This window comes from Candoia aspera, chromosome 2, assembly GCF_035149785.1.
Source record: "Candoia aspera isolate rCanAsp1 chromosome 2, rCanAsp1.hap2, whole genome shotgun sequence".
NCBI classification, from domain to species: Eukaryota; Metazoa; Chordata; class Lepidosauria; order Squamata; family Boidae; genus Candoia; species Candoia aspera.
In genome coordinates this window covers 32483439-32508186 of record NC_086154.1, presented here as the reverse complement: position 1 = coordinate 32508186, position 24748 = coordinate 32483439, and positions in this window count along the sequence as shown.

The following is a 24748-nucleotide window of genomic DNA, read 5'->3' as shown; positions in this document are numbered from 1 at the left end:
GTCACCTCGAATCAAAAAAGACTATTTATATCTATCTATCTATCTATCTATCTATCTATCTATCTATCTATCTATCTATCTATCTATCTATCTGGGGACTCTGGGCGGTTTACAATCAAAATTAAAACACATAAATCACAGTATAAGTACTCTGTAAAAATAAAAAAAATATAAAGTAAAAAAATATAAAATCCAGCACCGTAGATCTTGTTTGTTGGGGGGAGATCTATAATAGCCACCCCCAAGATGAACTAGTGCCCCTCCCACCTCAAGTGAGGCGGCAGAACCAGGTTTTTAGGTTCTTCCAGAAGTCTGGGAGCAAATGGGCCTGTCTCAGCTCCGGGGGCAGAATGTTCCAGAGGGCGGGTGCCACTGCAGAGAACACCTGCCTCCTGGACCCCGCCAGGTGGAATTCCTTTACCGGCAAGGTAACTGCTCGCACAGCCACATTCTGGACCAGTTGAAGCTTCTGCATACTCTTCAAGGGTAGCCCCATGTAGAGTGCATTGCAATAGTCTATGCAGGAGATGACCAGGCCTTGAGTGACTGTTCGGAGGGCCTCTCGATCCAGGAAAGGGCATAATTGGCGCACAACACGAAGTTGCACAAAGGCCCTTCTGGCCACGACTGCCACCTGCTCATTGAGCAGGAGTCATGAGTCCAGGAGGACCCCCAGATTACGCACCAGGTCTGAATGGGGCAGTGCAACCCCATCCAGAACTAAAGATGATAACTTCCTGGATACAGAGGAGCCATCAACCCACAGCCACTCCGTCTTACCAGGGTTCAGTTGAAGCCTGTTGTTCCCCATCCAGACCCCCACAGCCCCCAGGCGCTTGGAGAGGGCAGCTACTGCATCATTTACCTCACCCGGGATGGAGATATATAACTGAGTATCATCGGCATATTGATGATATCTCATCCCGTGGTGACGGATGATCTCGCCCAGCGGTTTCATGTAGATGTTGAATAGGAGACAAGAGAGAACCGAACCCTGCGGCACCCACAATGGAGGGGTCGAGGCGCAGATCTCTCCTTTCCTATCACCACTGATTGGGACCGGCCCTGGAAGAAGGAGGTGAACCAGCGCAAAACTACGCCACCCAGCCTCAACTCCCTGAGCCGACCCAAAAGGATACCATGGTCGATGGTATCGAAAGATGCTGAGAGGTCAAGAAGAACCAGGATGGATGCACTCCCTCCATCCCGCTCTTGCCAGAGATCATCCATAAGTGCGACCAATGCAGTCTCTGTCCCATATCCGGGCCTGAAACCTGACTGAAAGGGGTCCAAATAATCCGTTTCCTCCAGACTCCTCTGGAGCTGCAACACAACCACTTTCTTAACCACCTTTCCCAAAAAGGGAAGATGGGAGACAGAGCGAAAATTGTCCAGTATAGTAGGGTCCAGGGATGGCTTCTTGAGGGGGTGTACCAGCTTTAATTAATTAATTTAATTAAAAAAATAAAAAAGCGGTGGGGAATAATTGATACATTTACACTTGATTTTTTAATCTTGCAAATCATTGTCAGGAGTGCCAACTTTTTAGGGAGTCAACGACTCCTATGTCATTTTTGTAAAATGTGAAAGGGATGCACGTGGACAAGACACAATGGAAATGACTTTGATTAAAGCAGAAAGTATACATATACAAAATAAATAATTTTTCCTAAACTTTGCACATTGTTCGTCCCCTCCACAATTTCCTGCTTCATATATTCTTAAAACCACTAATAGGAATCTATCAAAATCAGCAGCAGCTGAAGAGGCTGGAGTCATCACAAAAATCCTTGAGGCCATAGGAAGTCCTGAGCTGCAGAACTGTGGTATTATGTTTAAATAGATTTAAACTGTACCACAACTAATATTTTTGTTCAACATTTATATAGTGAGAACTGGAAAACTTGTAAGGGAAAATTTACTTTAGTAATGGGGGTATTGAGTTAGTATTTAGTAGGAGGAAAATATTAAACCAGTATTAATGATATATACTAGTTAAGAAGTGACAATGGGAATAAATTATTACACATGGGTGCATGAGAGATGTGGAAGATGAGTCAGTGTCAGGTTTTGAGATTCTTACTGTAAAATGAAATATGCAAGAAATCAGTTGCTTCCATATTATGAGGTCAGACAGAGAATATTTTTCCATCTGCAGACCATATATTTTATAAAATAGAGGATGGAGTTTTGAAATTGGACTGATTCTGCGGTGAAGCTTCCTGGATGACCTTGGGATAGTGACGACCTTTAAGGGTGAGACATATCCCATAGATATTAATGAGAAGTATGAAGATGTGGAATAAATCTTCTGTTTGACGTTCTGACCTCCTTGTGATATCTAGCTTCAAAAATGACCATGTTGTTGTTGTAAAAATTGCATTTATGAAAGAAAAGTGAAATAATATAGAACAGCGATCTATTTGTTTATCAGAATTGTTGCAGATCACTTTAGAGTACGGGTCCCTAAGAATCTGACCTGTGATTTCTGCCAATTCTGGAGCTTTAGACTGAGCAAACATTCTCATGGTATAAAATCATGTACAAGAGTGAAACCCTGTAAGATTAAAGTGGTCCAGGTGGCCCAAGATGTTTGCTTACCTCTTCAACAAACAGCAGGAGGTTTCTGCTGTTTCCTGACAGATTCTATATTATTGTGCAATCTTGATTAAGCAAGGGGAATAAACTTCCTTGAGGCTGGAGGTAAGTTGATTGGCTTACAGAGAATATGACTGGTGATGTCATGATAATCACCAGAGTGGGTACAGCCATTTTTTTAATCCTTTGGGGTTAGTGGACTTTTGTGAGGATTAAGGGGCAAACTAAGTGCCATAGGGGCAAAAGGGGCAAACTAAGTGCCTTAACTCTTGAAGAGAATTAAGGCACCCATTTTAACCATTAAAACCTCCCTCAATTGGGTTTTTTTTTTTTTTTTTGGAAGGATGAAAGGAATGTCTGAGGCCTCTGCAAGAGTTAAAGCAATGATTTTGCCTTTATGCTCCACCAGTTCCCCCTGCCTCCCAAATTATTAAAGTTTTGTCCCACTTTGGCTGCATGGCTACTTAAAAGATACTTGGCAGATACATGTGGGTTACAGTGGCATACAGGTAGTCCTCAGGTAACAATCCTAATTGGGACTGGGATTTCCATCACTAAAGCAAAGTGGTTGTTAAGAAAAACATCTTGTGACCATACCACTTAGCGACAGCAGTCCTGGCAGTCTAGGTTGCAGTTGTTAGGCAAGGACTGGGTGGTTCTTAAGCGAGGACCTCAAGCATTTCCTGCCTTGCATGAACTGCCTGTGCTTCAATTCTCCCCCCCGCCTATCTCCCCTCCATCTCTGCCCCTTTGGCCACCCTGCGCAGCATGGCCGAGATGATGCTCTGCATTCCACTGACCCCTGCTGTCCCCCCCCCAGCTAGCCTTTGTCATCTTCGAAAGCAGCAACGAGCCATGGCAGAGAGACTGTTGTTGGCAGCTCCTCTTCATGGGGAGAAGCAGAACCAGGAGAAGCAGAAGCTGTTGTGGACAGCAGGTCTCGCCAGGACTTTTGCACCTGGGTGCCAGGCAGGTCCGAGGCTGGCCGGCACCAACACCTTCCCATGGGGCAAGTGCATCAGCATGGCCCTCAGCTGGTGGCGGGCTGAGTCTGTTGAAGCGGGGCAGGCCTGCCAGGAGCTCAGCGGCCAGGGAGGCAGTGTCCCACAGAGGGGAGGCGAGGTGAAGATGATGATGAAGGTCATCTGGGGGTGGCAGTGGCAGGCGTCAGTGACGGCGGGACAGAGCAGCCTCTTCATCTAGGCCATGCTATAGGTAAAGGTAAAGGTTTCCCTTGACAATAAGTCCAGTCGTGTCCGCTTCTAGGGGGCGGTGCTCATCTCCGTTTCAAAGCCGAAGAGCCAGCGTTTGTCCGTAGACACTTCCGTGGTCATGTGGCCAGCATGACTAAATGGAACGTCGTTATCTGCCCGCCGAAGCGGTACCTATTAATCTACTCACATTGGCATGTTTTCGAACTGCTAGGTTGGCAGGAGCTGGGACTAGCAACGGGAGCTCACCCTGTCATGCGGATTCAAATCGCCGACCTTCCGATCGGCAAGCTCAGCGGTTTAACCCGCAGCGCTACCAGGTTGGCAAAAAGGGCGGAGATGGGGGGGAGTTGAAGCAGAGACAGTTTGCTCAGGCAGGAGAATGTGGCAGTGGGATACTGCAAGGGTAAATCTGGGCTGGTTGCCAAGCGCCTGAATTTTGATCGTGTGACTGCAGGGATGCTGCAACAGCTGCAACTTTGAGGACCCATTGTAAGTCCATTTTTACAGCACTGTCATAACTTTGAATGGTTGCTGAACAAATGGATGTAACCTGTGGACTACTTGTAGTGTCCAATAGTGACTACATGGATATAGGAGGCAATGTATCCTTTTGAGTTTGAACGACTAGGAATACTTGCTCTAGAGCAGGGGCTGGAAAATTATAGCCTGTGGGCCAAATGCAGCCCTCCACCTGCTTTTATAGGTCCTGCAGATGGGTGGCAGATTGCCAGGCTTGAGCTCAGCAGAGCTCCCTGGGCCTAGAGATGGGGCATCCTGGACAATGGCAGCCTATCAGTGGCCTCTTTGTTGGTGAGCCAGGGCTGTCCAGTGGCTACTGCACTCTTTGATCTTCAGACCTGCCAGCTGTGCCCACAGAGGAGGGTGGGATCTGGCCCTTTAGAGAAAAAGTTCCCTGCTCTAGTGAGTGCTTGGTTAGGAAATTTAACACTGTCTAAGGACACTTTGGTCATGTTGGGGTTGACTCCAGCTAATTCTCCAGAGAGGAATTATATTCTGAATAAACACCCCTAGAACTCTTACATTCTTTTAGAATTAAATGAAATGCCAGTTACACATATATACAAAGCCACTTTTTCTCTGCTCTCCCTACCCCATTTAAGTTTGATATTCAGTTTCCATGGTGTTATAAAAGAAGGAGAAACATGGAGATAAATTACTGAAATTGTTTCTTTTGCTGGTATTAGTAGACATACCATAAATGCCTTATCAAGAGGTTAACAACTTCATGCAGTTAAAAATCTTGCCCTGGCTTACTTCAGAGCTATTATAGTCTTAACCTTTCAGAATTTAATAGGAAATTCAGTTCTCAGTAAGCCACATAGTTAATAGCTTGTGCTTCAGAGAAACTTGTCTTTATCTTGGAGTATGTAGCTTCTTGCAAAGTTTTAAAATAGAAACCAGACTGCTAGGTGAAAGAATAAGAAAATTTTGATACTGATTTTATTCGTGAAATACGAAATCCTTGATTTTTTACCAATATACAGACAAGAAAAGATACATATCTCTATGTGTGTGTGTATTAAATTGAATACAAATAAAGTCTAGCATATATGATAACAAGATTTTAATTGTGGTAAGACTAGAATTCCAAATTGATGCAGTTACTACTTCAGCTGCTCTTTTTTATTTGCCTCAGATGTGCAAGTGAAGGATAACAAGCTACTCTTCCTTAAACCAAGAATGCTCTTACAGATGTGAAACTATAGTGAACATTCTATTATGAGATGTGGTGCTGGTTACCTGCTTGGTTGGCTTCAGAAAAGGTTGGACCAATTCATAAAAGTCACAGGGATCAGTGGCTATTAGCCTTGATGATAGTGTGACTGCCTCCGAAGGCTATCTGCTAGGAAACTAGTGGGCTTCCTTATGCAGTCGGTTGGCCACTATGAGAACAGACTGCTGGACTAGATGGGCCAGAGGTCCAATCTGCTGGGCACGGATTATGTTCTTATGCATACTCAGTGTATCTATTTCTGGAGTAAACAACCTCCATGGCCCCCACCAGGTTCCCTGAATAGTTTTTATAGATTATTTTAATTGAAAAAAGAGTAGTAGTCACATTGCAAAATAAAGCTCCAAATTATTCTGTAACCTTTATAGCAAAGAATGCCTCTGGGCCCATTTGGGCTCCAGAGTGTTCTTAGAAAATAAAAATGGTGTGTGACTATGACTCAGCTTTATTTGTTTGCAGGTATGCCTACCTCCCCCTGGTGGGGTGGTGGTGGTGAAGCTGTGTGTGATAAGGAATAGCATGGAGAGTGAGGATCAACTTTATACATTTGCTTTTTCATTTTGAAGTGGCTAACACTACCATGGCAAATTTTGGAAATAGATGTGTCCCCATCTCTTCTCCCCAGTGCACATTTCATCTTTTTCCAGTCACTCAAGCTCCCACAGTGTCAGAGGCATTAAGCTGTTGCAACACAAATGCTAACAGTAGCTACAACAGAGATTAGCGTGCAGAAGGGCAGTGACCGGTGACCTGGTGAGAGGAGCTTCTACTGCTGCCTGCAGTAGCGAAGTGAGGTATAGGGATTTGCCTAAAAGAAAGTAAAGGGTAGCGTAAACCAGAGAGCAACTTCTGAACAGCCCAAACTAGAAAGTGCTACTTTCAGTGTGGAATTGGAAAGCATGGATGGAGGTCATGGGGGTGGGGGGTGGAGAGTGAAGGGCAAATGCATTTGTTCCTGCCCTCCAGAAACAGTAGATAACCTGGACTCATGATGTGGTAGCCTCTTTTTAGTAATAATATAGTCAACATATTTAATGGCCATATGAATGAAGTAGATATTGCTTAGTGTAAGAGGTAGCATGCAAAAAACCATGATTGAAACTGAGTATTCTGAACTAGGACCAGGTGCTAAGGTAGTTCTGTGTTCCTTGCATATGTTAGTTGTAATGGATAAATTCCAGGTTTTATGGTATATGTAAATGTATATTTATTAAGTAGTCTTAACTACTATCATGCTTTGATTAAATCCCTCCCAGATTCCTTGCTAGTAGGCATTTCTTTTCTTTTCTTTTTTGTATGCCGCCCAGAGTCACCTTGTGTGAGAAGGGTGGCCATATAAATTTGATAAAATAAATATTTAATCCCTACATTGTAATACTGAAATATTTTCCAAATTGGGAGGGATTTAATTAAAGCATGAAATATACATCACATGAACTGATTCTTCTATTAAACTGTTTCCTAAACAGTATAAATCTCTTTGTGAAGTAATATTAATTTATGTAATAATTATTAGCCCAGCATATGTTGATTTCAAACAAACTTGTCTATGGTTTAGGGATTCTGATTGTACAGTGTTTAGTTCTAATAGAAGAGACTATGTGTAGCTCAGGGTTGAACTGTGGAGTCCTTGGGGCTCTCTGAGCTTGTCTGTTTACTTGCAGATGTTTCATTACCTGACTAGGTAATATAATAGTGCACAAGGACTTCACAGTGTTTAGTTCCTCTACTGTACACTTTCCAGACATTAAGTTTGTGTAAATTAAATTTGCATTATTGGCAAAGGAACTTTGCATTACTAAGTGTTATGGCTGGGCGATCCATTTGGAGGGATACTTCATGAAGCCACCAAAGCACCCCTCAAGTATTTCCCCATGTCATCTAAACTTTTGTATTGACAGTGGAACATACTTCCATTTTTGATACACCGCTAAGGCTTCCATGTTAAAAAGGTCTGATGGGATCAGACATGCCTACTCTGTTCTGTTTTGCCCTTCTTACTAAACCACATTATTACTGTTGGTTAGTGATAACTTAAATAGTTTTGGGCTGTTTCAGACTTCTGTAGCTGCAAGTTCTGGATGCAGTGAGACTTTTCTTACTGCTGGGGTATATTGCTATAGTCAGGAAAATGGCTTTTTTCAATGCTTTGTTCTATATTTTGGCATTAATTGCTTTTGAGGAAGGGATTAGTTATACGGTGATCATGATGCAATTTACCTAGTACCTCTCCTTTGTTAAATGTTGAATTGTGCTCAGGATATTTTAACAATAACATCCAGTTTCTTTGTGTGTATCAGAAATGTTTATCAATGAATTATTTAAATTTTGAGTTATAATTCAGAGGTTATCTTTTTTTCCTTTCTCAGCATTTTAAATAGTAAATTAATTTACTCTAATTCTACAACAAAAAGTTTGATTCCGATGATTAAAATATGTATTTATTTATTGGATTTATTCAGGAGCAGAAGGCGATGCACACAACATTGCCTGTGCTGTTTTTCCCACAATTACAAACTTGTAATGTAGGTTGGGCTGAGAGACTGACTGATCCAAAGTCAGCCTGGGGACCTACATGTCTGTCTGTAGAATAGAACTTGAAGTTTTCTAGTTTCTAGTCTAATCTCTTAACTACTACATTATGCTGCCTGTCATTGACATTGTTTTCCCTCTTAATTTTACTTCAGAAATAATATCAACACACATGCTATGGTCAGTAATGAAAGATTACTGAAATGAACAAGGTAATTGTAAATGTGGAAAGCAACAAGAATTGTAGAAGTGATGGGGCAGGAAGGCCTCTGAGATGAGAATGACTCAGGCAACAGTAATAGATTAATTAAATCCATATTTTTCTTTAATATCCATCGAAGATAAATTTTATCTTAGAGCATGGACATCCCTTTGGAATTCGGCACAAAACTGTCCCAGGTACTCAGTTGTGGCCAGATACCTAAAACAGAGTTGGAAAAGGGATGTGCAAGTCCTTCAAAAGATGTACTTTGGAAGGCATTAAGGAGGTGCTTTGGATCATTCTGAAGCACTTCTGGAGGATTTGTACCACCCTAGTTGGTAATATGTTTTTCTTTCAGGCTTTGAGCAGAGTACAGCTTTTTTATTTCATAGGTTCAGAAAACCCAGAAGATTAAATCATGAACCATTTTGCTGCAATGTTTTGGGAGGTTAGGTGCTTGAAAGTAATTGGATTACTTCTGTGTGGTGGTTGGAGAATAAATGAGAACATTTTGTGCACTTAGAGTGCATGGGACTCCTGAATATTAGGCATTCCTCTGACCCTTCTAAAAGATTATGCCTATAAGCTTACAGTACTGAAGGTGCTTAATATATAGACCTTTATTACAACTCCTATAGTATGAAAAGCAGTGGCTTTGTATGGATCAAAGAATGATCACTCTTCAGTCCAAGTCACTGAATTGTCATTAGTTCTTAAGAAGCTGGTAACTGCTAGTGTGATCAATTTTGCCATGAACAGTGAGACTATAGTGGCTGGTTGGAATGGATTTCAGTTGCTTCCCTCAGTCACTTTTCTGCCTGAGGATCCAGGTTGCTTGCTATCCTCTGCCATTGGACAAAAGAAGATGCTTTTATATCGAATAGAGGACACTGGTCAATGTTGCTCAATGTATTTCTATACTGGCTAGCAGTAGTTATCCAAAGTTTCAGCCCCTTACTTGAAGATACAGGGAAGCAAAGGCCCTTTTGTATCCAAAATGTATTATACTACTGTATGGGAGTACTGTAATGGCTTGAGAGAGGAATATATGTATGCATTGATCATTGGCATGATTGTGGGGACTTTCTAATCTAAGGTGTGGCTGCAAGTCTCCACTATCTTGCTGGCTTTTACTTTATAGCCCTAAACAGCCTCATGTGGACACTAAAGCTTATATGCAAAAAGAAAAATAGCTTGCTGGTAGTATCTTGGAATTTTCTATTTATTTTAAGACTCAGCTGGTAACGTTAAACTGGGAATATTTTCTCATCTAGTAGTGTATTTCAAGATTGGTTATTTTAAATAAATTAAAATTTGTGCTTGCAGAAAATGTTACGCTTATTCCTCTAAATTGGCACACAAGTGATTTGTAATCCCTGGTTCCTTATGACAAGGTTTGATGCAATATAATTACTGGCTAAGAGATCATTGCTATCTTAATGTGTCCATTTCCTTATCATGACAATACAGTACAGGTAGTACTCGTTTAATGACCTTTCATTTAGTGATGGTTTGGACTTACAATGTTGCTGGAAAAACCAACTTGCAACCAGTCCTCACACTTACGACTGTCACAGCATCCCTACGATCATGTAATCATGACTTGGGCGCTTGGCAGCCAGTTCTCATTTGTGAGCATCGCAGCATACCATGGTCACATGATCTCCATTTTTGAATTTCCCGGCTGGCTTCTGGCAAGTAAAATCAATGGGGAACCACATGATTCACTTAAGGACCACATGGTTTGCTTAACAGCCATGGTGATTTGCTTAACAACAGCTGCAAAAAGTTCGTAAAATTGGCTCAGATTCACTTAATGACCACTTCACTTAGAAACTGAAATTCCGGTCCCAATTGTGGTTGTTAAGCCAGGACTACCTGTAATGTATCACACTCTGAAGATGAACCTTATTTGTTGTTTATTCGTCTAGTCACTTCCGACTCTTCGTGACTTCATGGACCAGCGCACGCCAGAGCTTCCTGTCGGTTGTCAACACCCCCAGCTCCCCCAGGGACGAGTCCGTCACCTCTAGAATATCATCTGTCCATCTTGCCCTTGGTCAGCCCCTCTTCCTTTTGCCTTCCACTCTCCCTAGCATCAGCATCTTCTCCAGGGTGTCCTGTCTTCTCATTATGTGGCCAAAGGATTTCAGTTTTGCCTTTCATATCATTCCCTCAAGTGAGCAGTCTGGTTTTATTTCCTGGAGGATGGACTGGTTTGATCTTCTTGCAGTCCAAGGCACTTTCAGAATTTTCCTCCAACACCACGGTTCCAAAGCATCGATCTTCCTTCTCTCAGCCTTCCTTATGGTCCAGCTCTCGCAGCCATATGTTACTACAGGGAACACCATTGCTTTAACTATGCGGACCTTTGTTGTCAGTGTGATGTCTCTGCTCTTAACTATTTTATCAAGATTTGTCATTGCTCTTCTCCCAAGGATTAAGCGTCTTCTGATTTCCTGACTGCAGTCAGCATCTGCAGTAATCTTCACACCTAGGAATACAGTCTTTCACTGTTTCTACATTTTCTCCCTCTATTTGCCAGTTATCAATCAAGCTGGTTGCCATAATCTTGGTTTTTTTGAGGTTTAGCTGCAAGCCAGCTTTTGCACTTTCTTCTTTCACCTTCATCATAAGGCTCCTCAGTTCCTCTTCGCTTTCAGCCATCAAAGTGGTATTATCTGCATATCTGAGACTGTTAATGTTTCCTCCAGCGATTTTAACTCCAGCCTTGGATTCCTCAAGCCCATAGTTCTTCTGGGACCCTATCTACTAAGTCCAGTCCCTTAAATCTATTCTTCACCTCCACTGCATATTCCTTAGGAATATTAGTGAGCTCATATCTAGCTGATCTGTGGGTCTTCCCTAATCTCTTTAGTCTGACCCTAAATTGTGCAAGAAGAAGTTCGTGATCTGAACTACAGTCAGCTCCAGGCCTTGTTTTTACCGACTGTACAGATGTCCGCCACCTTTGGCTGCAAAGGATGTAGTCAATCTGATTTCGGTGTTGTCCATCTGGTGAAGTCCATGTATAAAGTCGTCTCTTAGGTTGTTGGAAGAGAGTGTTTGTTATGCAGAGTGAGTTGTCTTGGCAAAATTCTATCAGCCTATGTCCTGCTTCATTTTGTTCTCCCAGGCCATACTTACCTGTAATTCCAGGTGTCATTTTACTGCCCACCTTAGCATTCCAGTCTCCTGTGATGAAAATAACATCTCTTTTAGGCGTGTTGTCCAGTAGGTGCTGCAGATCCTCATGGAACTGCTCTACTTCAGCTTCTTCAGCATCTGTGGTTGGGGCGTATATTTGGATCACTGTGATGTTAGATGGCTTGCCCTAAATTCGAACTGAGATCATTCTATCGTTTTTTGGATTGTATCCAAGCACTTCTTTAGCCACTTGACTATTAATTATGAAGGCTACTCCATTTCTTCTGTGGTCCTCTTGTCCACAGTAGTAGATCTGGTGGTCATTTGATGTGAAGTGGCCCATTCCAGTCCATTTCAGTTCACTGACGCCCAGAATGTCCATCTTTAATCTTGACATCTCACCAATAACCACATCCAATTTGCCCTGCCTCATAGATCTTACATTCCAGGTTCCAATGGTGTGTTGATCCTTAGAACATCAGATTCGCCGTCACCACCAGCACTGTCGGCCACTAGCCGTCCTTTCGGCTTTGAGCTAGCTGCGTCATCACGTCTGGGGCTAGTTGAACTCATCCTCTGTTCCTCCCCAGTAGCATGTTGACCATCTTCCAACCTGGGGGTCTCATCTTCCGATGGTATACCAAGATATCTCTGGTTGTACTGATCCATTTAGTTTTCACGGCAAGAATACTGGGGTGGGTTGCCATTACCTTCCCCAGGGATTGCATTTAGTCTAACCTCTCTGTCATGACCTTGCCGTCTTGGGTGGCCCTTCACGGTTTAGCTCATGGCATCATTGAGGTGCTCAAGCTCCAGCACCACGACAAGGTAATGATCCTTTGCTGAAGGATGAACCTTATACACAGGTTATATCTTCCTGCTTATTTTAATTTCACTGTGTATCTGTAATATTCAATTTTTTTCAGGCCATAGCTGCTGCTTCATTATATTAAACTAGCTAACTGCTATATTAAGGAGGAATAAAGTGAATGTTTGTCTATGTTTCCACTGTTTGCATGGCAAAAATTGGAGATCTGTCATCTTTGCATACATGTCAGTGGTTTGTACATAGAAACAATCTCTTGTCTATCGAGCACAGACAAGATTCAATGTTTTGTTTTATGACATAATATCTGGGGATAGGAATTTCTCGAACCCAGTGGCATCATTTTCTGTACTGTTGGAGCAATGTGTAAAATAATATTCTAGAAGTGGGGTATGTTTCCAACCTATCTAGCTTTTGTTCATGAACTCTGCATTAACTCTCAACCCTAGAATTCAAGAATATTGAGTTTCTGCATCCAAACAGTGGACTTTTGTCAGTGGACTGTGTTTTAAGAGAAAGGAAATATAAACTCCATATTTTAGTTGTCTTTTACTTAGTTCAGTATAAAAATCTTAATGTAACAAATATGTCATCTTTTGTCACGATTTCTGAATTTATAAGCAGCATTTAAACCTGTGGTGTACAACCAGAGGCTCTAGAGCTGTGTGTAGTTCTCTAAAAGCTTTAGGTTTGGCTTTTAAAAAGTGATTGAAATTAGAATTTTAATGTGACAGAAAACAAAAATAATTCAATACATGATTGGTTAATAATTATGTTAACTATGCTTAATTATTAAAAGTTTGTTTTCTTAATGTAAGTAAAATAAAACTAATTTTCATTTTTTGTTCTGATTTCATCGATTACATATTGAGGGCACCCATCTCATATGTAACTCAAATGCCAAATGCAGTCATCTCCATAGAAAACAGTCTATGTTGTTTCATGAAACAACAAAATCTCTGTTAGCTTGAATGGAAGAAAACTGATTTAATGAAGTGTTTTCATCAAAATTAGATCAATGAGGGGAAGAGGAGATAGCACAGTGAGGAGGGAAGGTACAGACATAAGGCTTGTTTCTGATGTGCCCACAGTGACATAATTTGTTTAGTCTCAACTGGGCCTCTGACACCATATATTTCTAATCTAAAAATTGTGTCAAGAAATTGATTTTTGAATATTCAGTCTTAATCTAAACTGGTGGATTTATATGTTGTAAGCTTCTCTTCATGTTTTCAAAAATATGTATCTCTTAGCTTCCTACAGGCAGAAAATTATATCTAGCTATTGATTTAAAAGTTATCAGAAAATTAATTTCTGTTATACTTAGAGAAGCACTCTCTATTCTCTAACATTTCCAGTGTTATGAGCTCATGATGGGTTTTTTTAAAGTTAATTATAATATTTTAGAGGAGGTAAAATTGTCAAGTTTTATTCCTGTACTTTGGCCATATGGAACTGGAATTTGTTGTTCACTGAGAGAAAGAAAAACATTATGCACCTATCTAGACAACTCTAAAGATAAAAAAAAAATCAGAATAACTTGAATACCGAGACTGGATATTTTAAATGCATTTATGCAAAGGGTCTTTAAGTGGCTAAAACTGCCTGCAGAATGCTGATCCTAACAAGCAGAACTTTTGCAGTGTTTTTTTTTTTTTTCTGAAATACTCCCAGTTAAAAATAAACTTTTTTTAAAAAAAACCTCCCATGTTGGTTTATTACATTACAATTTTACATTTTATTATTTAACTCAGTCTGAAATTAAACTACTCTTTATATCCATAAAATTTGCTGATGACAGTAAAGTTCAAAAGCTGAGACTGCAAGGTTAATAAAAACAATGCATGGTAAAATATTTTAACTTTGGGTTATTTGCACAGCCCCCACATTACTATTCCATGCAATCTTATATAATGTTGTAAAATGGAACAGTGTGCAATTTTGTTTTCTTATAAATGGAGAGATGGTGATGGTGGCTTAAAATTATACATTGGACTTAATTTTACAAAATAGAGCTATCTGTATTTTATGATAATTCATGGCCTTGTGCCAAACATGTCTTCTCCCCTTAACCATTTTTGTTTTTTAAAACATGATTAATCTGTAAAGCTGTAAAGGAAACTTTTCTGTGAGGAAATAATGCAGTTTTTAGTTTCCCCAGTGTAGTTTCCTAGCTAGACTTCAACTGTAATTATTTCCAGTTATATAACTCTTGAATATGCTGGCTGGGGTTTATGGGAGTTAAAATCTAACATATTCAGGAGTGCAAGGTTGGAAAAATCCAATTTATGGGGTAGTGTTTTATTGCAAGAAGCAACAGCAAAGTATGCCAGAAAAGTTTACAACCTTAGTAATTAACTCTCTAGCTGCTTTCCATCCATCCATCCATCCATCCATCCATCCATCCATCCATCCATCCTATTTACCCACCTACCTATCTACCCCCCCCACATACCCACCTACCTACTTGTAGGCCACCTGATTCACCTTATTGACATGGAATTCAGTAATCTTTAGGATCATCTGTCTCCAGTTATTTGTGCCATCCTATACAATCCGATAGACCTGGCAAGCTTCAGGTGCCATCAATCAATGCCGCCTTATGTGATCCAGCCACCTTATGACTGCTTCTTGTAGAACAACTTTACTCCCCTGAAATTCTATTGTTTCTGTCCCTGCTGGCCTTTAAGAAGGCCCTGAAAACCTAGTTCAGGGGCTAGGAAGTTAGATGAGCCCACTGTACAATTTCAGTTGCAAATTTGGTTGATGACATGGCATGATTTTTATGTCTTATTGTTTCCCTTTTATTAGATGCTTTTACCCAGAGTTGCTTAGTGAGTGAGCTGTCATCTCAACTGATGTAACTCTAGGTGGCTTACAATGAATTCACCCCCTACTAATAATCCCTATTTAATAAAACTGTCCAATCAATTTTTAAATTATTTAAACTATAGAGGTTTAATTATTTCTGTAAGCATATTGTATTGTGTTGTTTTGTCCTGTAAAGGAGAAGATGCATCCTAGAATTTTGGTATCTTGACTGTCCTAACAGCCAGGAAACACGCTGAGACAAGGAACTGGTCTCTAATGTTTATTGCTAGTACTTAACAGGAATCCTAACAAACTGAAGAAGCGTGGGAAAACCCAGACATATAAACCCCAAAGGTTAAGGCGGTCCCGATCTGTGTCTCTTTGAATGGCTGACCAAGTCCTCAGTGCTACGCATGCGCTTGACAGTCTGGATGGGAGCCCCCTGCTCGCCATCCTTACTCATGACACTGACTGTGTAAATAAAAAACTTTTAAAAAACAACCTTGTCTGTGTCCACCTGTGATTACTCTGTGCTTTATATAACTAATGAGATTAGTTGTCAGTGTTACTCAGTATGACTAGGGTACTGTGGCTCTACACCACTCTGGATTAGATTCCAGAAGATGCTTCAGAGTACACTGGCACCAATGTAATTCCTCTTTGGAAGTCTTTAAAGCAGCTGTCTTCCCCTGGGATTACATGGCAGTCCCATAAATTCTGAACCCTCCTTTCCAAAGTACTGCACACCCCTGGCAAATAGCACTAGAGAATCATACTGTTTTGAGTATGGGATGTTGCCTTTGAATTACCTTTTCCAAAAGTCTCTCCTGGCACATGAACTATTTTCTTCTGGAAAGTTTTAAGGAGAAAACTTTTTGTTAACTTGGGTCTTTTAGCTTCCTAATGTGTTTTAATTGCCTGTTTATTACATGTTGTATTGTTTTTAAATCTTAATGTTTTTAAAATATATATAATGCACTGAAGTCTTTTTTGAGTAAGGCAGTGTAAAATATGTTATTAAAATGTTTATTAAAATGTTTTAAATGTAGGAGCATGTTTATTGTATCACATTTGTGTATATATCTTATTTACACAGCCCTATGTTTTACTTCTAGACTTAACATAGAGTGGATACTTTTTATTCAGATCTTTAGCTTCTTCTTGCTTCTCAGCCAGGAATTATATTCTTCTCACATAATAATTTGTTAGCTGATACTGACAAAATCTTTAGGTCAGATTTCTAATTATACTAGTCTATATTGTATAAATTGAAATCAAATTTGTAACTTACTTGCAAAACATACATAATAAAGAGGGAGAGCTAAGTTGTATCAGTGGTAAAGGTAAAGGTTTCCCTTGACGTAAAGTCCAGTCGTGTCCGACTCTAGGGGGCGGTGCTCATCTCCGTTTCAAAGCCTTGGAGCCGGCGTTGTCATAGACACTTCCGGGTCATGTGGCCAGCATGACTCACGGAACGCCGTTACCTTCCTGCCGAAGCGGTACCTATTGATCTACTCACATTTGCATGTTTTCGAACTGCTAGGTGAGCAGTGATCTCGTCCTATATATTTTGAACAATCAGTTAAATGGGTTGCAGACACTTGACGCTTAACAAACGGTTAGCGCAGCTAGATCCTTACAAACCATTTTCTTGGAATTAGTATGTACCATGCTGCTTTTTATTTTTTGCCCAAATTCATGACCAATACATATATATAGTTACACCCTCCTAAAAATATTACCATTAAGATTAGATTATAATTATAGATATCTAGAATCTTCTACATACAGAGGATTCTGAAGAATTTATGATTTGGCACAGATTTGTTTTGTAATTCATTGAAGTGTTTCATTCTTTTGCTTCCGTTTCTCTACTTTGTTCCTCGTAATTTCTTTCTAGAACTTTCTGTGACATTGGACAGTTTATTGCAGATATTTATGCATTTATTATTTATAATATGTACAGTATGTACCCATCTGAAATGCTTTGCAGTAATATAAGAGCATATGATGAAAGCAGGATAAAAACAGAATAAAAAGCCTCCATTAAAAACAAAGGTTAAAACAATCCTCCCTCTTCATCACTGTAAGGTATAGAAAAATACAATTTGTAAATAAGCAAGATCTATATAAACTTATAAGGCAGTATCATATAGATCTTGGTTGGAGGAGATTTTAAGGTGTAAATACTAATAATAGTTAATAGCAAAGTTTAAGCTAGTAACACAATGTTAAATAATTAACACGAAGACAGAAAGAGACAGTTAACACAGGTAAAGATTTAAATGTGTAAAAGCCTTGGGATAATGAGGTGAAAACTGGCAGGCTTTCAAGAGAGAACAAAGGGAAAAGATGGGCCTCTTTGTGAGTAGCTTAACAGAAAGAGAGAGATGGTGGGACCCTATGCCATTAGCACTATGCAATCAACATCAGGATGACCTCTCCATGAATTAGAGTAGGATGTGCCAAAAGAATGCAAGGGAGGAAATAGCAGGCAGGGGCCTCCACTGGGAACAAGGAGATAAGGTTTGGTGAAAATTAGGGTAAGAGGGATGAGGCGGTCGGAAGATTGTGCGTCTGAGTGCCCAGCCAATGGGTAAACAGGCCAGAAAGGGGAGGGGGGAGGCTGGACAGGGAAAGGTATAAGAAAGTGTGTATTTGTAATTTTGGGTGTGGCATCTCTTCCTTCGATCAGACTCTGCGTAGCCTGGTCGAGGTGCCCACCGCGCTTTGCAAACCGCTCAATAAAGTAAGTTCCTTTTCAGAACTCTCTGGTCCAGTTCTCGTGATTTTCATATCCAGCAATCACCATGCACCTTCCTTCCCTCATGCTGTCCTGCACCCCGTGCTAGATCACCTACAGGTCTTCATGCTGCCAGCCTTCCTTTTCCCCATCATGTTTCCCACCTCAGAATTCTTCTGCCACAACATTTTCATCTTGTTATGTCTAGCACTCATTTTATCATGAATCTTGTGGCTTTCCAAGCTGTATTATCCTCCCTGTCTTCTACACCAACGTATAATGTCAACATCTTCTCAGCTGTTGTTTTATATCATATTGTATTGTTTTTACATGTTGTAATTGCTTAGTTACTTACGTTGTAATTGCTTATATTGCTTATATAGCTGACTGTATTACAACAGTTGTAATTACTGTTGTAATTCAGCCAGCTATATAAGTTGAATAAATAAAATAGAATTATTATTTATTTAAGATAGAATAGAATGGATTCCCTTGGTCTTCATCAAAAATTATTATTTTACAAATTCCAGTCCCAGCTCTGTCAAGTTAGCAGTTAATTGATATAAAGAGAGCCAGTGTCATGTAATGTTAGGATCTTATACTAAGTTCAGGGAGAAATAGGTTCAGGTTCACCCCTAGCATGGAGAGACTTTTGGACCAGACATTTTCTCTTAGCCCAACTTAAACGGGGTTTTGCACAGAAAAATTGGAGAAGTGTTATATATGCTGATACAAGCTCCTAGAGATACGAGTCTAACACATAAGTAAAATATTGCAATACGTTCTAACTGAAATATATAATATCTGTTTGTTTACCCACAGTGAACGTTAATTATCCATTAACTAGGCATTATAAAATGAGTACCATATTCTGTTTATTAAAAATAATGTTCCTATTTTAATATTCTTTCAAAATGTTTAGTTTACATTATCAGAAAGCAGATGTTCACGCCTGAGTTTGTAAATAATTGAACTGCTTTATTCCAAACAATATTCATTGGGGTACAAAGAAGTTCGATATATTTTAGAAATTTAAAAGATGTTTCTGATTCAATTGTTCTTATGTTAAAATAAATTAATCTAAAAAGTTTGTAGGACTAGAAGAATTCTGTTTTCTCAAAGTATACACAAGAGGTACGTTCTATTTCCCCAAACATATCTGCCAACCTTCTCTAATTCTTTTGTTTGTACTGTTTACTTCTTAACTTTACTGAAATTGGTTTTGTACTGCAGAAAACCCAACTGGGATAAGATTTTGGATCAGCCACAAGCAGCTCTCAAATTCTGCCAGCTCAGACTGTTTTCTAATGCTGACAAAGATCTAATAAGATCCCCAAGGAATCAGAGTATATTTTAGCTTTGGAAATCATGGAAAGCATCTTAATTATATGGAGGGGGAAGAGGTACAAATCATGGCCAACATTTTGATCAGTATGAAATGACCCCCCCTTTCAGACTTCCTGGTCCTTATGTATTTTCATTACATTTCCTAAGGTTTAGCTGAGATCCAAAAATATTACTTTGGCATCAGAACTGCGTACAGTACTACAGGTTGTTGTTGTTGTTTATTCGTTTAGTCGCTTCCGACTCTTCGTGACTTCATGGACCAGCCCACGCCAGAGCTTCCTGTCGGTCGTCAACACCCCCAGCTCCCCCAGGGACGGGTCCGTCACCTCTAGAATATCATCCATCCATCTTGCCCTTGGTCAGCCCCTCTTCCTCTTGCCCTCCACTCTCCCTAGCATCAGCATCTTCTCCAGGGTGTCCTGTCTTCTCATTATGTGGCCAAAGGATTTCAGTTTTGCCTTTCATATCATTCCCTCAAGTGAGCAGTCTGGCTTGATTTCCTGGAGGATGGACTGGTTTGATCTTCTTGCTGTCCAAGGCACTCTCAGAATTTTCCTCCAACACCACAGTTCAAAAGCATTGATCTTCCTTCTCTCAGCCTTCCTTATGGTCCAGCTCTCGCAGCCATATGTTACTACGGGGAACACCATTGCTTTAACTATGTGGACCTTTGTTGTCAGTGTGATGTCTCTGCTCTTAACAATTTTATCGAGATTTGTCATTGCTCTTCTCCCAAGGATTAAGCCTCTTCTGATTTCCTGACTGCAGTCAGCATCTGCAGTAATCTTTGCACCTAGGAATACAAAGTCTTTCACTGCTTCTACATTTTCTCCCTCTATTTGCCAGTTATCAATCAAGCTGGTTGCCATAATCTTGGTTTTTTTGAGGTTTAGCTGCAAACCAGCTTTTGCACTTTCTTCTTTCACCTTCATCATAAGGCTCCTCAGTTCCTCTTCACTTTCAGCCATCAAAGTGGTATCATCTGCATATCTGAGATTGTTAATGTTTCTTCCAGAGATTTTAACTCCAGCCTTGGATTCCTCAAGGCCAGCTTGTCGCATGATGTGTTCTGCATACAAGTTGAATAGGTAGGGTGAGAGTATACAGCCCTGCCGTACTCCTTTCCCAATCTTAAACCAGTCTGTTGTTCCGTGGTCTGTTCTTACTGTTGCTACTTGGTCGTTATACAGATTCTTCAGGAGGCAGACAAGATGACTTGGTATCCCCATACCACTAAGAACTTGCCACAATTTGTTATGGTCCACACAGTCAAAGGCTTTAGAATAGTCAATAAAACAGAAATAGATGTTTTTCTGAAACTCCCTGGCTTTTTCCATTATCCAGCGGATATTGGCAATTTGGTCCCTAGTTCCTCTGCCTTTTCTAAACCCAGCTTGTACATCTGACAATTCTCGCTCCATGAGTTGCTGAAGTCTACCTTGCAGGATCTTGAGCATTGCCTTACTGGCATGTGAAATGAGTGCCACTGTTCGATAGTTTGAACATTCTTTAGTGTTCCCCTTTTTTGGTATGGGGATATAAGTTGATTTTTTCCAGTCTGATGGCCATTCTTGTGTTTTCCAAATTTGCTGGCATATAGCATGCATTACCTTGACAGCATCATCTTGCAAGATTTTGAACAGTTCAGCTGGGATGCCGTCGTCTCCTGCTGCCTTGTTATTAGCAATGCTTCTTAAGGCCCACTCAACCTCACTCTTCAGGATGTCTGGCTCTAGCTCACTGACCACACCGTCAAAGCTATCCCCGATATTGTTATCCTTCCTATACAGGTCTTCTGTATATTCTTGCCACCTTTTCTTGATCTCTTCTTCTTCTGTTAGGTCCTTGCCATCTTTGTTTTTGATCATACCCATTTTTGCCTGGAATTTACCTCCAATGTTTCTAATTTTCTGGAAGAGGTCTCTTGTCCTTCCTATTCTATTGTCTTCTTCCACTTCCGCGCATTGCTTGTTTAAAAATAATTCCTTAGTACTACAGGTAGCCCTCAGTTAATGACTACTCCTTCAGGGACTATTCAGAATTACAGCAGCACTGAACAAGTGGTGCTTACAACTAGTCATTGACATTCTAGCCATCCCAGCATCCCTCCGGTCACTTGATTGTGATCTGGGTGCTTGGCAAACAGCTCACACATAACTGTTGCAGTGTCCTGTAGTCACGTGATTGCCATTTGTGACCTTCCCAGCTGGCTTCCCACAAGCAAAGTCAATGGGGAAGCTGGCAGGGAAGGTCGCAAATCGCTCCATTAAGTTTCTTGCACCCTCCCCCAACTGGCAGCAGGTACTTGTGCTGCACCTCACTGGTCACCCGTGCGCCCTCCCCCACCCAGCAGCAGCCACTTATCTGCCTACCAGTCTGCTTGTGAGCCACCTGGGACTTGCAACTTGCCTAATGACTGTGGAATTCGGTTAACAACAGCAACCAGGACTTTAGGGATTGCCATCACTAAGCGATGGGTCACAGTTTACAAATGCATTGCTTAGCGATGCAAATTCCAGTCCCAATTGCCGGTGTAAATTGAGGACTTACCTGTATAGCCCTTTTTCCAAGGGAATTCTGGGAATCAATGGAAAAGATTTGTGAATCAAATGTTATATGAGTGTATTTCTTTTTTTCTTGTTCTTGAATGCAAATATCTGGAACTTGTTTATAAATTTCTGCCCTCTTTCTAAGCCTCTACAGTAATAATGATTTGCCTGCAACATGTTTAAAAGCTTTATTTTTAACAACCAGCAGATTTTAGAAATCTAACAGTTCTTAAAATCTTCCACAATATATGGTGTTCAATGAAATGGAGGAAAAAAATCTTCTTAGGATGAAATAAAGTGAAGCAAGAAAAACCTTATACATATTTGTACAAGTTATTTTCTTCAGAAATCAAAACTAAAAATTTGGAATGACCAAGCAATGGTCATGTTTGCTACATATGAGCTGGTGTTTGTAATTTAGTTTTATAAACTGTAGTAAAATAAAGCTGGTAAAAATGCTTTACTTGTGATGGTCTTGTTGAACATGTGTGGGCAAACTTGGTGCCTGAAATGTACAGACTTGCCAGTGTACAGCTTTGGGGAACAGGGCCTCAGGTATAACAGGAGGTTGCTGGAGTAGTGTCAGCCCTGGAGATAGGCCAGGTCCAAGAAATAGCACAGGGATTTCAGGAATGTCATCCCTTCTTATACTAAACAAAATCAAGGCAGCAATGTTTCGAGTTTCTTATGTTTCCTTCAGTCTCTGGACTGTGTAATTTCTTGTACAAGTCTTTCCTTAATGGCTCTATATTATCTTTTCCAAGGTCAGCTCTAAATTCCTTTATAGGTGTCTAAGGCATGGTCAGGTCCAGGATATCTACCCAAGCCCCACAGCCACTGTATCTGTTGCTTTCTGTGTCTAAATTTGGGTACCTACTGCTGTTATTTTTTCACTGACTCTCTTCATCTTTGTTCTGCATTAAGTGGGAGTACCATGGAGTGGTCTGACTTTGATATCATTTTTTACCTATTCTGGGCTGCACATGTCTGAGGCCCAGGAATTGGAAGGAAGACAGGGAAGGTGGTGATTGGTGGTAGTTGGTGCAGGTGATTGGTGACACACAACAGTATAGCACCCAAGGCTGCTGTATTATGGAGTGCAGGAACAGTCAGAAAAGGTTGCTGTGGTTGGTATCAAAGTGAGATGAAGGTGGGAAGCTGAGAGCAGGCTGTTAACAGGGATGATGGGACCAGTGGCTGGGACCCGTACCACCTTCCAGATGTCAGCATTTGTCCCCAAGGCCAGGTCATCAGATCCTTTGTGGCTATAGACTCCAGCTGCTGCTTTTGAATTCCAGGTTGGCATGTAATGATTGTGAATGAGGTAACCAACCTGGCATGTATAAACAAGACTAGGGTAAGCCCAGAGGGAGAGTGTTTCTTTCCTGGAGATATGCCTGTCTGGGTTTTGAATGTGGCTTGTGCATAGTAGACCTTTCATCTGGCTTTCTTTTTCTTTTTGTGGGGGTTTTTTAGTTTTTTTGATATATAACTATCCATGTTGCATCAGATCAATATTTTCATGTAAAACAAACCACAAAACTTGTATCCTGACCAAGTAGTTGCTGGCTGTGCAAATTCCTCTCCATTTCAAACCTGTTTACAGTGGAGAAATGGAATAAGAGATGTGGAGGGAAGAGAGGGAATGTTTAGTACTTTTTTAAAGAGAGGGGGATTCACTCAGTTCCAAGGTATGATCTCAAGGTAGCAATCCTCTGTACCTTTCTGACTTTTTGTAAACGAATGGATGGGAGGAATTAACCTTAATGCAGCCATCTGTGTCCTTAGGCTGCAATCCTAAATATATTTATTAAAGGAAGAGTCCCAGAGGATACAAAGCTATTTTCATTCAACATATGGAGGGTTTTATTGGAATGGTATCTATCTAACTTGTTTAGATAATCTAACATAAAAGTGAGAATTTAGTAAGATTTCTTGGACTGTACTATTGGATGTGTAGAATACCCAGTTATGTCTAAACATTTTGTGTGCACATGTTTTAACTGATTAATACATTATAACAATAGTTATAACTATTGTGAAATAACCAGTAATTTCTTTATAGAAGAGAAACATAATTGTATTGACTTCATTGTAGTTTCTTTAGTGGAGGCTTTGTAATCTGGAAACTATGGAAACAGATTTCAAAAAGGAAACCATTGTGGGTTTGGTCTGGCTTCATAAAGGTCAAAGAAAGATAATTCCATTTTAGCTTTTACTTTCTATTAGGACAAAGGTCCAGGATATATGGATCTCTCTGAGGGAAAATGCAAAGATTTTTATGCTATGGCTTTTATCCTCCACAAATCCAACTCTAGCAATTTTTTTTTGTCAAAATGCCTCTTGTTCAAAAATGCTTCCATGGTCTAGGAAATCTTTAGGACTTAAGACAGGGTTTCTCAACCTGGGCCACTTTAAGATGGGTGGACTTCAACTCTCAGAATTCCCCAGCCAGCATTAGAAATGCTGGGGAATTCTGGGAGTTGAAGTCCACCCATCTTAATGTGGCCCAGGTTGAAAAACCCTGACTTGGGAGGTTTCCATATGTAAATTGTAAGAGAAAATGCATGTGAAAACCAGAAAAAATCATTTTCCAAAATACTTGAAAAGCTCTTATACTGGTAAACAATTAGTTTGAGCTCTGAACAATTAGTTTGAACCATTGTTTATTGCTGTGTGAAGGAGCCTAGCAAATTTCAGGGGGATGGACTGCTTGCTTGCTCCCTTTCCTTCTGATGTATCTATGAGGAAAAAAAGGAAACCAGCTGCTGTCTACAACAGGAGCTTGACTTCAAAAATCAAATCATTTTATCTTTGTGAAATATCAAATCTGGCCAACTTGATTCAGTTTCTGACAGAGGAAGTGTCTATACAATTTAAATTGAGAATATGATCAAATATGAAAAAGCATCTCTTGCATTGGCAAATGAAATTAAAAGGATTCTGGAAAGAATATATTTCCGAAATTGGCAGTACAGTCTTACCTATACCCTCCCTCCCTTCCACATATTTATCAGGATACCTGC